This window comes from Lepisosteus platostomus, chromosome 15 (genome assembly GCF_059453375.1).
Source record: "Lepisosteus platostomus isolate fLepPlt1 chromosome 15, fLepPlt1.hap1, whole genome shotgun sequence".
In the NCBI taxonomy this organism is placed as follows: Eukaryota; Metazoa; Chordata; class Actinopteri; order Semionotiformes; family Lepisosteidae; genus Lepisosteus; species Lepisosteus platostomus.
Window position 1 is genome coordinate 7,749,861 of NC_142625.1, and position 17,261 is coordinate 7,767,121.

Consider the following 17,261-nt stretch of genomic DNA (forward strand, 5'->3'; position numbering starts at 1 on the left):
AATAAGTGATTAGATTTTTGAACAATCTAATTTCTTATTTATTTAAACAGTGAAATTTCAGCTGCAAAAAGTTCACACCAGAGACCACTATATCTGCTTTTCATAGATGTTCAGGAAAGGAGGTGAATTGAGCAATGTTAAGTGTGATAGTTCGGTGATCAGTAATAACTGCTTAAAAATCAAATCAAAATGTATTTATCAAATTTACAACAATACAGTGTGCAGCAGTAATTGCTGGCAATTACATGTCTTTTCTGCAAGCTCAACAGGGGGGAGATCACAAAATTAACTTACAAAATAGTTACATGTCCAAGTAACCTGACCATTATTAGAGTCATTTAAAAATGCTGGGAACTTCACAGTTAAAGAACTCTGTAGGGCAAGAAACAAAAGAAAGAAACTTAAGCATTTTAAAGGCTGAAACTGAAATTCATTAAAAAAAATTAAGGCAAATGAAAATTTGGAACACTAAAGTGTTAGAGATGTAAATGTGAAAATCCAAAAATGCACATGAGCAAAAAGTTTTAGAATTGGAGCAGGTGTTACCTTGAAATAAGCAAACAGAAAAAAGCCATGACCAGACATAGTGCAGAAGAGGGATGCAGGAACACTTGCAAAAGCTTAGAAATGCAAAAAATCCCAGAAAGGTGTGTGTTACAAAAGACCATGTGAACCAGAAGCAGATTTGGCAGAGAGTTAGGGGCTTGAATAATCAGGTTTTTTTCTGGTAGGGAGACTATGAAAGTGTGATTGGATAGAGAGTCAGAAAGTTAGCACCCATGAAAAACAGCGCAATTCAGTAAGAGAGCCCTTATATGAATTAATAGCAAACATGGTTTCATGGAGGGCTTCTCAAACAGTCGGGCAGTCAGGTAGATCGCCATGGGAAAGCATTTGTAAATATATTTTGTTAAAGCGAGTCATTGTTTTGGAACAAGACATTTTTCCAAGAAAGTAATTTAGTCTTTGTCACTAGTGGAACTACTAAATAAAGATATAAATGAAATCTTTAGATTTCTATATTCAATGCTGGTAGCAGGATGAACTAAGGACTCTGTCAGGTTGAGCACAGTGAATATTTTATCACAGAGTTGGTGCAAGATGTTAACAGTTAAAACAGGTATTTATAAATGACCCATTTCAAGAAGGAGATTTTCAGAATAATTATAAATCAAGCAGGGTAGGGAAAGCACAGAAAATAGGTCGTTGGGATTGATCAGACCCAGAGAAGTGGAAAGGCTGACTCCTTTAACCAGCACTATAAAATAATTTCTCCTCAGTGAGATCCTGTCATCTCGTGGTGCGCTTCGGTCTCTGTCTATACAGTAGTTACACAGTGCCTTTAGCTCCATCTCTTTATCCTTTACAGAGCAGCTGGAGTCTGTTACGGTCCTCAGTTGGAGAGTTATTTTTTTTCCTAATAGTTTTCTCCTTTTTCTCCGGGTGCTGCCAAATAATATATTAAGCAAATGAGGCAGAAACATTTAAAAGGGGAAATGAGACTGCAAAAGGGAGAGCGCTGAGAGGTCGGAGATGGGGAATGAGGTTAGTTGAGTGGTGTGTATTGGGGATGGGGGAAAGACGTGTGCTTTTCTGTTTTTGCTTTTGCTTGGGGTAGTTAGTGTAGATATGGGTAGGACGCGGAAGGCTTTTTTTTTGGTATGGCCGCATTGTTAGACACAACCACCTTTTTTTCCCGGTTCCATCTTATCTAGTTGTTTTTTTTAGTCAGTCTGTTTGTCAGGGTTGTGTTTTTCTTTTGGTCTCTCCCCTCCCAGTTGGAATACAGATGTGCACCTCTGCCTCCCTGGGTTTTTTTGGTATCATAAAGTTGGTTTGTTTTCCAGGGGAAGTCCGATCTCTCGGCCATTCTTTTGTGTTGGGGCCCTAGAAGTATTTTTGAGGTCGTAACAGTCTATTGCCGCAAGAAACAGATGCCAGGCAGAATACACCCTGGACATAGTGTCAGTCCACCACAGGGCAGACAGACAAACACACACCTAAACCAGGCTCAGTATTCCCTTGAGCCAGTTAACCTACCAGTGTGTTTTGGAGTGCAAGAGGAAATTAGATTACCTGGAGAAAGCCCACAGAGAACATGCAAACTCCACACATACAATACCTCAGGAGTTGAACCCAGGGCCTCGGCACGGCAGGGTGGCAAAGCTAATGAAACATGGAAGGATATCCTCGTCATCTTTCAGTTCAGTGATTTCCATACATTATTTCATTTTGAGCTCTTCAGAGACGTCTGGTGCTCCTGTTTTATTTATGAAAGAACACAAAAGGCATGCTAACCACTGTGCCATCCGATTCCTTAGATATTTATTTTTTATAACAGTTGAGATTATTCATTGTTGATCGTTCATGAGATATTTTAACTTATATTTTACCCAATTTTCTTTATTAATTTTGTATTTTACTAATTATCTAATAGTCAGAATTAACATACATTTGAACAAAGCTTTGTAAATCAATATTTTTACAGGATGTGGAAAAGTGCAACAATTTAGTAGTGCTAATTTTCATATTGTCGATAACTAATCGTTTATTCACACCTGACTTTCTTCTTTAGATGTTTTTAAAACGTTTAACTAAGTGTGCCTTAACATTCAGAAATACAATTGAGAATAGTTTTGTGGCATTTGTGTAGATGAAACTTTGCTAAAATGTGTTTTTAAAAAAGCGATTACCATCTAATCCTTACACATGTGATGCCATTAGGACGTACAATAAGCTCCTGCTTTGTTTGGTGGGAAAGCTATGCTTAAAGTTAATTAAGTGACTTAGAAGACAAAGATAACGATTAACATTGTTTAATTTGAAATAAGCGATAAACGCAGACGCTAGTGGTGTCATTCGCACTCCGCACTATAGAGCTCGCTCATGCTGTGCTGCTCCACGTGCCCAAGCCCCCTGACGGAACGCAGCGGGGGTGCGCTATTTTCACAGCCTCTGATTGGGAGAAAAAGACCTGCTGATCTGTCCTACACAACCGGGAGAGAAGAGAATATGATTTTTGAAACATGTTGCGTTTATAAAATTCAAATATTTTAAACGTTGAATTAAAAAGTAAAAATCTTACAGCGTACACAAAGATTCTAAGCTGATCACGAGGAAGGAAAATCACCCGTTTTTTAACTATCTAAACCATTTTTTTACAGCTTTTAAAGTCATGCAATGTTTTAGGCAAGAAAATGTCATTGTATCTTATTTTTTATTTTGTTTTTAAAAATTAAAAAAAAAAATGTTTGCCCATCGTGTTGATAAGCTGTGCTCCGATTACTGGCAATTGTAAAAAATAACCCTTCCCCCCTCCCTCGTTTAATTTAAAGATGTCCGTGAATAAGTTCTTAAACACAAAACCATCATGTGTAATAATTCACTCAGATACACAGCCGGAGCCAGTTCTGGGAGACACAACCTCCCAGAGCAAATCAGGCACCTGGACTGAGGTCTCCTTCAGCCCAGCCAGCTGGTTCCCTGTTGAATGACGCTGACGGATCGGGTTCAGTCCCAGGCGGTGTACTTCATAGTACAGTTTAAACTTTTTTTTAAATTCCAAATTAAATTGTTGGCTGATTACTGGGTGCTGACATTTGGAGTAAGACAAAATGTCGATTGTCTCTATTCGGGTGTAAACCTAAAGAAACACAAGGTTTAACATTAAGCTATAATAGTGGACTCTTTTTATGCATTCGGCTCTGATGGCGCTTTGAACTGCCTGGGTGCAGCTCTCTACATTAGAGTGCTCATTGCCACTACAAGGACAATAGAACTTTTAAAAAAAATGTCATAAAGCTTCCAAAATGTCCACTTGTGATACTTTAACTGCTTAGTTACACGATTCTATATTCATATAACTATCAAGTTATGTTAAATCACTACAACATGTATCTTTTTACAATAACAGCAAGTGGTGTTCTTTCTCTGTATTCTTAGAAAAGGATAAAACGTCATAACTTTTTATGAAGTACAGAATATAAGCTTAATGTTACAACAAGCATATTAAAACCAGAACTCATGTTAGTAAACTTTGGTCCAACTGAGCAATCTTGCTTTTATAAAATACTGACTTTTTAATGCTTAATGGTTGATATGCTGTAATACATAGTTTAAAATTATTAAAAGTCTAAAGAGTATACAATTTAAATTATTAATTGAATAAAGATTGTCCCTCAGTAGTGACTGGGCTTAGAAACCAGACGTTTTCTGTCAACAGCTCAAATGCTGTACATGAGAGGTTAAGCTTTATTAGCTCCACCTGGTGCTTTTACAAGGTGCTTCCAGATACTATTATCCTATTTTAAAAAAAGATGCGGTATATTGCGTTACATCCACTGCGTTTTAACACAGTTGATTTTGAATGGCTGGGTCTGTATGTACATGTGCGTCATGCTTTAGGTATTCAATCTGTCAGGAAGGCACTACATGTACGGTGTGGGTAGACATGAGGGTAATGGCTGTATGAGTGTTATGCTGTTAAGTAAGTTAAACCTTTGGTCCCTAAGTGACCACAGTCTCGGTTCTCACATGGTTTGTGGAAAAGGGTAACAAACATTAGAGGAGAGTTGGTTGAGTGGGAAGGGAGTGAGCACACTTCTGTTACAGATTCACCCATTCAGAACGCACACAGAATCAGGCAGCAGGTTGCGGTTTACACACCACACCATATCGCATATGTTTTTTAATACTCTTCTAGTGGACTAGTTTGTAAAATCACCAGGTGGAGCAGTGAAATGCGGTATGTGGAAATATTTAGGCTGTAGCCAGAAATTTGGATTATAAAAATATATTTCACGCCTACTGTACTGTAGTGGCTTTAAAACCATATGGTATCATACTTTACTGTATATTGATGTTGTATACAATCACACTGCTCTTCATTGACGTGTGCGCTACTGTTTGGGAATGTGAGAGGAGAAGGCACTATTTAAAGAATGCTGACTGGGAGAAAAAAGTCCTGTTGATGATTGTATTTCCTCATTGCACTGCATAGTCTAACGTTGGGACTTAATTTGTAAGACAAAAGTTATTGTAAAATCACTAACATCAACATAGTACATGCATATTTTTCTCAATGGTTGAGTCAGTATACTAAGACTGGACCTGTGAATAACCCCAACAACCACATCACTGGTACAACACACATGTATAACAATAACAGTATTAGGTGACAAATGGTAGAACTGCAATTATATGACCATTATATTAACAGTTACAACAAATCTGAAACCTTTAGTAACAGAGGTTATTAACTCTACTGTATTTCACACCTGCATGTCATACCTCGTTGTGCCCAGTGGGTGTTTTGTTTTGATTATACCGTGAATTAGTTCCTGAGACATACCATGAAATGTTTCAAAATTTAAAAACAATCCACCCTTTAGGTTTGCACAAGAGATAGGGGTATTTTTTGTTAACTTAAATAGCTAAGCTATTGCTTTGTTTGAAGAATTTAAAATCTGTCTGCCTGACCGTATTGTAGCTTATTTCATTGAGCAGAAAGTTACCTTGCTCTTACAAGCAGATAAGTCTGCCTTAAAACATAATAATGTGTTCACTACCCCTGTTTGACAGTCTTCTCTAGGAAATTATAAAACCTTAACAGTTCCCGAAACGTACTCTGATATCCAATCTATTATTACACCCTGATATCCTTAATATTATTAGTAAATATTAATATTTTAATTTTTGACACATTGTGAAATGTACAGTTATTAGAAATGAGTGTAGTTTGCATATTAATTTGTTGGGAATCACAATTATATTTACCATTAACAGTTACAACAGATCTCAGATGTGTTTTAAAATTTGTATTTCTTTAAAAAGGAAGTTATTAACTCTACTGTAGTTCACGCCTGCCTATGAGATTATGGTTTTTGTTTTTATCATACTGAGGGTGTAAAGATTCATTGAGCAATGGGGCACTGTTTAACACTGTGAAATTATGTAGCTATATCACTTTAGTAAATACAGTGGGTATCAAGTCTACACACCAATTGAGAGTTTTGTTTTTAATTATTTTTCATAAAAATGATGCATTTGGTTTTCACTTAAATATTGTTGGTTACAAGACCTTCTTAAAAGTGAAAAAAGGTCTGATATGATTTGTCCTGATTTCAGCCTTTATATCAACACAAGCTGAAATTGCTATGAGTGTGTAGACTTTTGATATTCACTGTATGTTGACAAAAGTCTGGATTTTTGGTTTCATAAGGCAAGATCCGATGGAACCCCGTTTCCTCCAGGGAGTAAAAAACCGCGCTATGGTATCTCAGAATTGTGACTTAGTAACTCAGAATTGCGACTTTTATCTCACATTTGTGACTTCGAAATAGCCCACATTTCATTGTCTGTCCTTTTGTTATTGTAACGGATTCGGGTTCTAGGCCTTGTGCCCTCGCTGCTCCCACCCTAGTTCGTGCCTCACTGCATTGGCTCGAACCCAGGTCTTACCAGCTGAGCTAAAGAAGACCTTCTTTTTTAAGTAAAAAAGGACATACAATGGAAATATGTCAAATATGTAAAAAGTATCATACTAAGTCGGAATTATGAGATACCATAGCGCGTTTTGTTTTTAGTCCCTTGTGGAAACGGGCTTCCATAAGATCCAGCTGTGAATTAGCTGTAAAGTTTTTGGGAAAGGGAGTTAGTGGGCAGCAAATAATAGTGGGCAGCATCAGTACCATGTAGTGCCCATAGAGCTAGTTTTAAAATAACAGTGCATTACTGTGATCTTTGTGTTGCAAGTACGTATTTTAAAACGTTTGTAATTGCCGTTCTTGCAAAACAAATTTTACTGTTCTTCAGTTTGTTTCTGCATGTTCATTATATCCAGCTTTTACATCGCTCCCATTTTTCACCCTGGCGTAACTGTCGTGTGGATCAAACATATTTCCAGGGCTGGTCCGGCATTGTTGATCCGTTTTGTGGAGCCAGTATTTTTTCCTTGGGGCGTGCGTGTACTTGTTGCGTGTATTCGTTTTAAGTTGTCCTTGGTGTTAAAGGTGCTGTGTAGGGGTAATTGGTGGTGTGTCCATCATGGCATTCAGATTAGAGGTTTTTATTCTGTGCCTGATTTTGGAGCAGTTTGAGAAATGGCACAAGGCAGATATTTTATCATTAGCGATTTCTTTAGTCTCTTGGTTTACCTGAGGATATCAGAGAGTCACCTTTGCTCTCTCAAATCTAGACTCAAAACCTTTTTTAGAAGAGCTTTTATTTAAAAAGACTGGCCTTCTTGTGAATGCAGTGTGTTATTGCAAGACATAGAGTTGGGGTGTGTGAAAGTGCCCCTACATACTGTGTATTTACAGCCCATTTTATTACTAGCTTTAAGGTAGGGGTGTGACACACAGTAGTATTAGTGTTGTAGTTCAGGTGGGTAGCTGCGTCAGCATGCGTAGGCTGCAAAGGAACAAGTAATAGGTTTATTCCATGCTGAAAAAAAGAAGAAAGAGAACACAACGTTTCGGCCGTGGAGCCTTCTTCAGGTGTGAGAGAGACAGGGCAGTAGGCAAAGGTAAAGTAGCGGGAGAACAAAGGTTGGGAGGGAGGAGGAGTGAGAGGCGGGAGCAGGGGACAGAAAGAGAGGCCAATCAAGAGGTGTGAAGTCAGAATGGGTGCAGAGAGGTGTGAAATGAAACTTCCAATGAATGGAGAAAATTTAAAAGAACAGTAATCTGTCGTTAAGGGAAGGGAGAATGTAGGATCCTAACTGCAGAATAATTTTAGTTTCGATACCACACTAATAGTATTAGTGTGGTATTTGAGAGACAATATGTGGCATAATGCTTTCTCTGGTGAAAATGGTGTTAAGCACTGAACATCTTTCCACCTGTCAAAAGAATTGTATATGTAGTTTATTCTTATCTGAGTAAAAACAAGAAAATACAAAAAGTTTCACAAATGAGAGAATCTTTGATCCTCACAGCCCTGACATGTTCCCTGAGGCAGTCTACCAGTCTCCTTCCGTTTTCCCAGTGTAGGTAGTGGGCGTTTTCTGCAAGTGATGCAGTAAATAAGGTTAATGGCGGTATCAAAGATTTCTCCAAGCCCATAGTTTCTCATTTCACCTCTAACAGCCATGATCACACTGATCTCTCCATTTGTGTTCTCAAAGAGGGGTTGAAAAAGGAATCCAAAACTAAAGTTATCCTGAAACTAGGATCACACCTTCCCCCCTCTCTCACCGACAGACTCGCTTCCTTCTAATCCTCTCTTCATTTGCAGGTTTCAACCTCACACCTCTCTTCACCTCTCTTCACCAACATGGAATAAACTTGCTTGTTCCTATTCTTAATGACGATCAGAAACATTTTATTTTGCTACCAAATTAAATGGTTTCATATTAATATTCCCTATTAAGTCGATTTTAAAAAGTAATAAAACTATATTTTTTTATATATTGCCTTTAAAAGTGTCTTCTCAAAGCGCTTTACAGAATTACAGTAAAAATACACAAGATAAAACACAATTACAATACACAGAGGAGACTGTGGATGGTGGTACTAAGTATGGAGCAGAGGGGTAAAGGCTCTTCTAAAGAAGAAGGTTCATAGTTTGGATTTGAAGGAGTTTGTGACTCTCTGATATCAATGGGGAGAGAGTTCCAGTGCTTGGCGGCATAACAGGAGAAGGCCCTGTCACCCCTAGAGTGTAGACAGGCTTGGGGACAGTTAAGAGACCAGAATTAGAGGGGCGAAGGTTGCGAGGTGGGGAGTAGGACGATAATAGCTCAGACAGGTACTTAGGTACTTATAGGTGAGCATGAGGATTTTAAAGTCCACACGAAATTTGACCCGAAGCCAGTGCAGGGACTCCAGGATAGGAGTAATGTGATAACTTGTAATAGACCTGGTCAGGATTCTGGCTGCTGAATTTTAGACATACTGCAGTTTGTTCAAAGTAGATTTAGATACCCCAGCAAGTAGAGCATTACAGTAGTCAATTCAGGAGAACACAAATGTGTTGATCAGCTTTTCAGCCACAGTTAGTGATAACATAGAGTGTAGTCTAGCGATATTTCTGAGGTGAAAAATATGTTTTGACAATATGCTGCACATATGGGTCGAATGTTAAGCCAGAATCGAATATCACCCCAAGGTTTTTCCATTTAGACTGAAGCTCAAGTACAGAACCATCTACAGATAGGGTTACAGGACTAGCTTTACTAAGTTGATGGGGGGGTGCCAGTAAGCATGTCTCTCACAGTTAAGATGAAGGAAATTGAGTCATCCAATATTTTTATGTCACAGGTGCAATTAGATAGAATAGAGACAGCTACATCAGTGTCAGGTTTGGTATGGATGTATATTTGAGTATCACCAGCATAGAAATGATTGCTGAGGTCATGTGACCTTAAAAGCTGACCAAGTGGAAACATGTAAATGCTGAAAAGCAAGGGGCTTGGATTTAAAGATGGTGAACAGTTTGGAATCAGTTTAAACAAAGCAATGGTTTCACTAAGATCTAACGCATCATAAGTGCAAGCTATTGATCATCTTTGGCCAGTGAATCACACAACACCATGCCACGTTACTAAGAAGTGATGCACATTCCAAGTGCTGCATCTGTATTACTGTGCTGTAATAAACTTCATTACAGAGCAGTAGTGCTGGATTTCTAATGAACACAAGATGTAAAAAGTAGTAATGCACTCTCATCAGAAGGTTATGCTATGATCGCGATATCGTTTTTCCATCGTTTTCATATCCACTGTAAAATACAGAAATAAAACAATGCATAATTTTAAGTTTACGGTGTTATCTTTCATTAAAGATGCTACCAATAATTATTAACACTAGTTCTGAAATAAATATGTTCTAAGAAAAGGCTTTTTACCAAAATGCCTGTTTCATGAGCCTCTGTACCATACCCTGCTTTACCCATTAGGATTAAGTCCTGCATCTGCAAAATCGCCTTTTGCAGAGACTTCAGGGTGATTAACCCTCCTGAAAACTAAGATTTTACTGTACATTAGCTTGCATTTCTGTGGCTTTTAAGAATCAACCTTTAAAAAGCTGCCTTATCAGACACCTTCTGAAAATCAAAATGTCATGTGCTTTAGTGTTATTTAATGTCTGTTGCTTCTTCAAAGAATTCTAGTTAGATAAGACCTTCACTTTCCAAGCTATGTGTTCTTCTAACTTAGCCAAAAACAGAAGTAAGAGTTGCAGGTCTGTAGTTTCCTGGTTAATTTCTTCCCTGCATTTGGTAGTTAAGTTTGTGATTTTTCAATCTGAAGTGTAATTGAGTGCCTGCTTATCTCCAATCCAGTGTTTGCACCTTATTTTGGTGGCCTATGGCTGGGTTTCTTGCTATGGCTCTAATGCTACACAGCTCTGGGGACTTTACGTCGAGTCTCTAGCCCTGTCCCAGAGCATGCATTTTCCAGGACCAGTTACCCAGCCTTCTGAAACCTTAGAGTATAACCTTATCTTTGTTAGCTATTCACATAGTTCCCAGTCTTTCTATGATAATCTGGCTTGCAGTATGAAGAGGACTAGGACTGTGGAAACACCCAGTGGTTTCTTTTTAACTGTACTAGACCCTCTAAAGAAGAGGTTCCCAACCTATGACAGCTCGCGGCCCACATGACCGACACTAAAAACTTCTGCGGCCCGCACAAGGACCCAGCCGTCCTCAACGTTTGAAACGGGCTAGCTCTATACCTCAGCAGTAGCCTAGTCGACTCCAGTAATTAGAGGAAATACGCATATACTGTACAAGCTACAAACATGGTTTACAAAGACCTTTTATTGATTACAGAAGGAGTCAAATCAGCACCTCAAAAAAAAAATAAGAAAAATATTGTAAAAACTAGGGCATCAGTACAGCTGATTAATTGTGATGTCTCTCATACTTAACGTTAGCCTTGTCAGAAACAAAACTGAGCGAGCGGAATCAAAAGGAACTGAATATTTGTACACAAGTGTGGGGTAGCCTTCTGTCCCAATGAACTTATGAGGACATTGAGAATCAAAAATATGCACAATAACTATCTAATTATAAATCAGAAGTATATGTTAACTCCGCATCCGTTACATTATATTCAACACGTAGATTTCCCAATGGACGCAGGAATGCACACTCAATAGCTTTCATCTAGCCCGGCTGTAAACACACGCACCTTCTTTCTGGCTCACTTAATGAGAGGGCTGGTTCTCCTTGATACATACCAAATGCTGGATGTCAGGCTGCAGAGACGTATTTTGTTTGGCTTTAAAGCCTCGTTTGGTAACACTTCGAAACAGCACAGCAGCAGCTCGTTCTCAGTTCCCTTTTTCTCTTTTTTTAGTTTGGGTTTGGATTTTGGGTTATCGGTATAAGACACTGAAGAGGTTTCTGTGTGTCCTCGTAAGAGAACCAAACGCAAGCCACTTACCCATGATATGAAGCGTAGTTAGGCAGTTATACTACATTCTGCATTAGCCTTCTTGTCATGTCACATATAATAGCGCTAAATGGCGGTCACGTCATGCCAGCATGCTAAGCCATAATATATACAAGTGTTTGTTATTTATATTATATATTTTATATATTTACAACTGTTATACAATTGCAGCCAGGGCCTTGGCAGCCCATACTTGGGTTCGGGTGCAAGTAAATAGAAAAGCCCCTCCAGCTTCCTTCTGCCTCCGCAGGTGCACACAGAGCAAGAGAGCAGAATTCAAACGGGCTAACATGCTGAACTTAACAAGCTCAGTAACAAGCTTTCTAAAAGTTTACAACTTGACTTGTTGTGCTTTCGTCACAACAAACTTAGCAATGATATCACTGAAATCCACCTGCCGTGCGGTGCTGTTCTCTACAGACAGCAAAGCCAGAGCTGACGGTCCGTCCTGCTTCATGGTGAACCTTGGATAAGTTTTGATCAATTTTGAGTTTGCTAAACGAGCATTCAGCACTGGCGACAGCAACTGGAATTGTTAAAAACACGTGACAGGTTATCACTGTGTCTGGAATAGCAGATTTCATATCTTCATTGACCAAATACTGCAGTACTTCAAACGGAGTGTTGACTTCATTGGGGCGCAGATGAGACAGAAACTTTATTCCAGTTGCCAAATCTCCGCCACGTCTCCTAAAACAAGGCACGTTTGTTGCAGCTTCAGTTGAATAAACTCCAGTATTTTTAATGTCAAACAATGCCAAAAAGACGGCTGAATTCACTCAAGAAAGAAAAACGTACTTCTGTCTCACTGATGACAGTGTCCAGTAAGAAACTGATAAAGTCCACTTTAAACTTTTCCTCTCTAATGGTCTTTTCTGTTCTCTGCGTTTCTCGCTGCCTGAGTTACATTTCTGGATTGCTTTCAAGTTGCACACTAACGAAGACAGCTTACTTAAATGTAAGCTTGTCTCTTGCTCAGTCTTGCAGGGGAACAGGTCGCGTTATCCAATTCTACATGTTTGGGAATGACACGTCAATGACCAATTACAAATTATCCGCACAGCCATGTTTTCTAGATCATTGTGTTTTAATTTTAAATATGTCAGACTAATATTGCTATTTGAAAATACACAGCGCTCCCCGCCCCACACATACGAACTCTCGTTCGTTTACTTTACAGATGGTCTTTTCTAAAAAAAAAACTGTCATTTTACTGACGTTAGCAACAGGCCCCCTTAGATCTTGCACTCATTGCACCCCCGTAGCGTACCCTGATCATTTCACGGCCCCCTGCAGTACCCCCGTGGCCCACTGGTTGAAAACCACCTCTCTAAAGCCTTGGTTTCAAGCATCCGTTTTCCGAACTGCTTTATCTACTACGTTGTTGCAAGGGAGCCTAATCCAGAAAGCAGCTGGCATGAGGGGGGATACACCCTGGAAGGGGTGCCAGTCGTTCGCAGGTTACACGGGCACACACGCAAAAGCAGGGAGAACATGCAAACTCCATGCAGTCAACACCGCAGAAACTGAACCCAGGGCCCCAGCACCGTGAGGTAGCAATGCCAACCACTGTGCCACCTCAGTATGAGTTATTTCAAATTGGTAAGAACTTGCCACTCTCCTTTAATAGCAGCTGTGGCATAGCCCTGGGTGTGCAAAGTTGATCGAGACTTAACCAGAAAGACTCAAAGCTGTAGCTGCAGTCAGAGGTGCTTGCACCAACTACTGACTGAGGGGCAGAATACTTATGCAATAAACATATTCGTTTTTAGTTTTTCTTTGAATATTGTGCTTGTTATGACCCCAGGTGTCTAGGAGTAAAGGGATGTAACATTTCGGATGGGTTTGGATGCAGGTGGGATTCCGGTGAGGGACTTGGGAAGCGTGACAACAAGTTTGGTGCAAAAGTAATTTATTTTTAAAAAGTGAATAAGTGACTGGTCTGTATACAGGACACAATACACAGGGAAAAGGAACTTGAGCGGTGCCAAAGGAAAGAAAACAACAAACCCAAACGTATCTGGCTAATACAGTGAGGTCTATCCTAACTAACATAAACAAACAAAAATCAAAAGTGTCTTCTGCGTCTTCAAGCACCCTAACTTTCCTGCACTGACTAACCAGAACCAAAACACAAGAGTGGCACACACCCCTAACCTAGCGTGTCTAGACAGAAAACAACCCTACGAGTGCACAGTGTAACCCAGCTACCTTACCTAAACCTTTCCCCTGCTGTACAGCAAGTTCACAGTTCACAATAACACGACACAAGTGACTAGTTGCACGATTATGAGAAAACGGGTAAAACGGAAGAAAATACACAAGCAAGGAATAGTGTAACAAACGAGCACAAGCAAGGTAAAAAGGAAAGTAACAAAACACGGTAATCAAAACCATCCAACCAACCAACCATCAAAGAAACGAAGCCGAAGCTAACAATGAACAAACACGAACACTAGCAAGCAAATGCGAAGACGAGCCGAAGCTGACCGAAGTTTAGCCGAAAGCTCTCGAGGTCGGAACTTCTTCGGTAATATACTGTAGATCTAGTTGCTGATTGGGTCGGAGGTGACTGATGATGTCACAACTGCAATGATGGTGTAGTGATGGACCAATGGGGGGAAGGGGGGGGGGTACCTGAGTACAGGAAACGGAAAAAACAAAACGAACACGGACACGCACGGGGACGTAACAGTGGTAGCATGCTAATAGGGGAGACCTCCTGGAGGCAAAGGCTCTTCAGCTTCTAGTCACGTCAGTCCGGAGGAAAAGCCAGCCGAGAGCTCCTCCTCCTCTCAGTCCCTGCTGAATCGTCTGTGCTGGCGGTTCCTGTCCGTCCACCTGGCTGCAGTAGCTGTGGAGGATTCTGGGTTGACCTGATTGGTAAGGCTGTCGGTCTCCTGGACTCACCCCACTGTCTCTGCTGCGTGACTGTCTGATCCATGGGAGACCCTTCTGTTTCCTCTGGGACCTGGACTGTGGCCGTCTGTCTTCAGTGCAGAAGAACTGATCCTCCACACCCTGCAGGCTGTGCCTAATGATAGCACAGGCTGGCTAGAAGCTAGAGATGTAAATGCTAAACCTTTGGAAACTTAGGAAAAAATACAGGTTTTAACACGTAAGGTTTCTTGTAGGATTTTCTAAGGTAAAGCGATTGGAGGATTAGCTAAAATACTGTGAAATGAGAAATGAAAACAAACACTTGAATAACACTGAAAACTGAGCAAACACCTGGCAGATGACATTGTAAACAAGTACAGGGTTTTCTGTGCGGGTAGTAAAATGAAATAATTGTACACATTATTTGAAAGTGTAGAATTAAACTGAGGGTTGTCATGTTCAAAGGTATAATGAAGTCTGCCTCATTCAGAGTACATTACAATCTCTGTCACCATGTAACACAAAAGGTTGCTGCTCTGGAACCAATGCTTTTGCTTCAGCTGTGAAACAGCTGCGTGAGGTATTCAGAGCAATTAATTACTAGCAACCAAATTGCATCCTCACATTTGTGCTTTTCTAATGTGATTACAACAGAATCATAGGTTTTAATTTATGATTAAGTATTATAGATAGTAGATGTGTGTACAGTTAAACTCGAATCTGACATTCTTTCCCCTCAGGTTAACCTGTTCTTGAACCTGTTTTTTCAAGAGATTGTCCACAATACTGTGTGGCAGTCCAGCAAGCCTGAGGAGGACATGGGCAGTCAGGTGAGGGGAGGAAGAGAGAACCAGAGTGTTTGAGCAGTAGCAGATTTTAGTGTGTTCTTTTTGTATTTCATCTGCTGCATTTATAGGGTTTGCTAATCATCCTACTTTGGTGTGGTTTATAGACTACACTAATTACAGCTCCAGTCGTTCAGAATGTGGGAGGGATACTGCAGTAGTCTGGAGTTCAGGGGCTCCAGGATACTGCACCTCTTTAGAAATACTCAGCGGTGGGGCTGCACTACTGTGTAACACTGCCAGCTGGACCAGTGAACGCTCAACATGGCGTGTGGAGCCAGAGAACGCTTGAATTACAATCCCAGGCGACGCTGGGGGACAATCTTTTTCTAATTAAAGAATTTAAGTTGTATACTGTTTAGATTTATTCATTTTTATATTTTAATTCATTTTATATTATACATTATTATACTGTAGCTTGTGAACGTGATGTGCCTCTTTCAGGTTTACATCTGCATAAAGACTACAGAAAGTAAAATTATCCTGCAGCAAGGATCACACCTTTCCCCTTCTCTCAACAACACTCATTCTTTTCCTCAATTCTCTCTATTCATTGTAGGTTTCATTTCACACCTCTCTTCACCTGTCCTGACTTCACACCTCCTGATTAGCCTCTCTGTCTGTCCCCTGCTCCTGCCCCTCGCCCCTCCTCTCTCCTAGCTCTTGTTCTCCTGCTACATTACCTTTGCTTACTGCCCTTTCTTTCACACACCTGAAGAAGGCTCCACAGCCAAAACATTTTCTTTCTTGGCTTTTCAGCATGGAATAAACCTATTACGCATGCTTATGCAGCTCCTCTGCTGAACTATATTATACTTAGTTCAGGTGGGTAGCTGCATCAGCATGCGTAGGCTGCAAAGGAACAAGTAATAGGTTTATTCCATGCTGAAAAAAAGAAGAAAGAGAACACATTTCGGCCGTGGAGCCTTCTTCATGTGTGAGAGAGACAGGGCATTAGGCAAAGGTAAGAGATCTAGAAAAAGATTTGGAGGAAGGCATTGTGGGTCGCAGCAGCTGTAGGCGGTAGTAATTCAGGTGGGTAGCTGCGTCAGCATGCGTAGGCTGCAAAGGAACAAGTAATAGGTTTATTCCATGTGTTCTCTTTCTTCTTTTTTTCAGCATGGAACAAACCTATTACTTGTTCCTATATTATACTTATACAGATTGTGTGTGACTTGGAATGCCCTCTAGTGGCAAAATGAGGTATGACACCTCCTATTGCATCTATAGCTAATTATAATAATAATTTATATAATTGCTTGCACTTATATAACGCTTTTCTGCACACTCCACTCAAAGCACTTTACAGGTAATGGGGATCCCTTCCACCGACACCAGTGTGCAGCCCCACCTGCATGATGCTATTAGTGGAGAGGAGAACAGAGTAATGAACCTTACTCTGAACCTTACTACCTCACACAAAAAGTGTGAACTTTTTGCATTTCATCTCCTACACTTATAAGGTTTATCATCCTACTTTGGTGTGGTTTGCTGACACGTCCAGTTTATTGAATTTCAGAACCTAGATCAGTGATATTAATTAGCATTGTGGCCAGACTAAAGATACTTCATTGTATCCACTAATTACATCATCCCAAGTTGAGAATTCATACCTTATCTGACCTCTCACTTTTCTGTATATTTCTATTCAGTATATTTATTTCATCCTTCATGGCTCTTGTATGATGTAGTACATTGTTCTCCTTTCCTTCAGTTGCCTCCTCTGTTTTTCTCAGTCATTATATACAGCACCTTATGCTTTTGTGGTAGATGTCCTGAATGGATGGAAGGGAGGCTCCAATGATGTTTCCTGCTCTACTGATAATTCGTTGAAGGGACTTGCAGTTTGGGACCTTAAAATTCCCAAACCAAACAATGATACAGTTTGTCAACATGCTCTCGATGGTACCTCTATAGAATGTGGATAGTATGGGGGGAGGTTTGCCCTTCTCAGTCGCCGCAGGAGGTGGAGACGTTGTGCTTTTTTAGCTAGGGAGCTGGTGCTGATGGTCCAGGTGAGGTCATCTGTGATGTGCACACCAAGAAACTTAGTACTTCTACCTGTCTCCACAAGGTAGCCGTTGATGTGCAGTGGGAAGTGATCAGCGTTGGCCCTCCTGAAGTCAATCATCTCTTTT

The 17,261-nt window shown here is 40.1% G+C and overlaps 1 long non-coding RNA gene across 1 annotated transcript in view; it reads left to right on the forward strand.

Annotated features, from left to right (window-relative positions):
• Window positions 1–17,261, forward strand: part of LOC148647979 (uncharacterized) — a 32,180-nt gene that overhangs the window by 5,331 nt on the left and 9,588 nt on the right. Inside the window, exon 2 of the long non-coding RNA XR_015926720.1 lies at window positions 15,019–15,108. This is a non-coding gene — a long non-coding RNA (uncharacterized LOC148647979). The remainder of the gene's footprint in view (window positions 1–15,018; window positions 15,109–17,261) is intronic.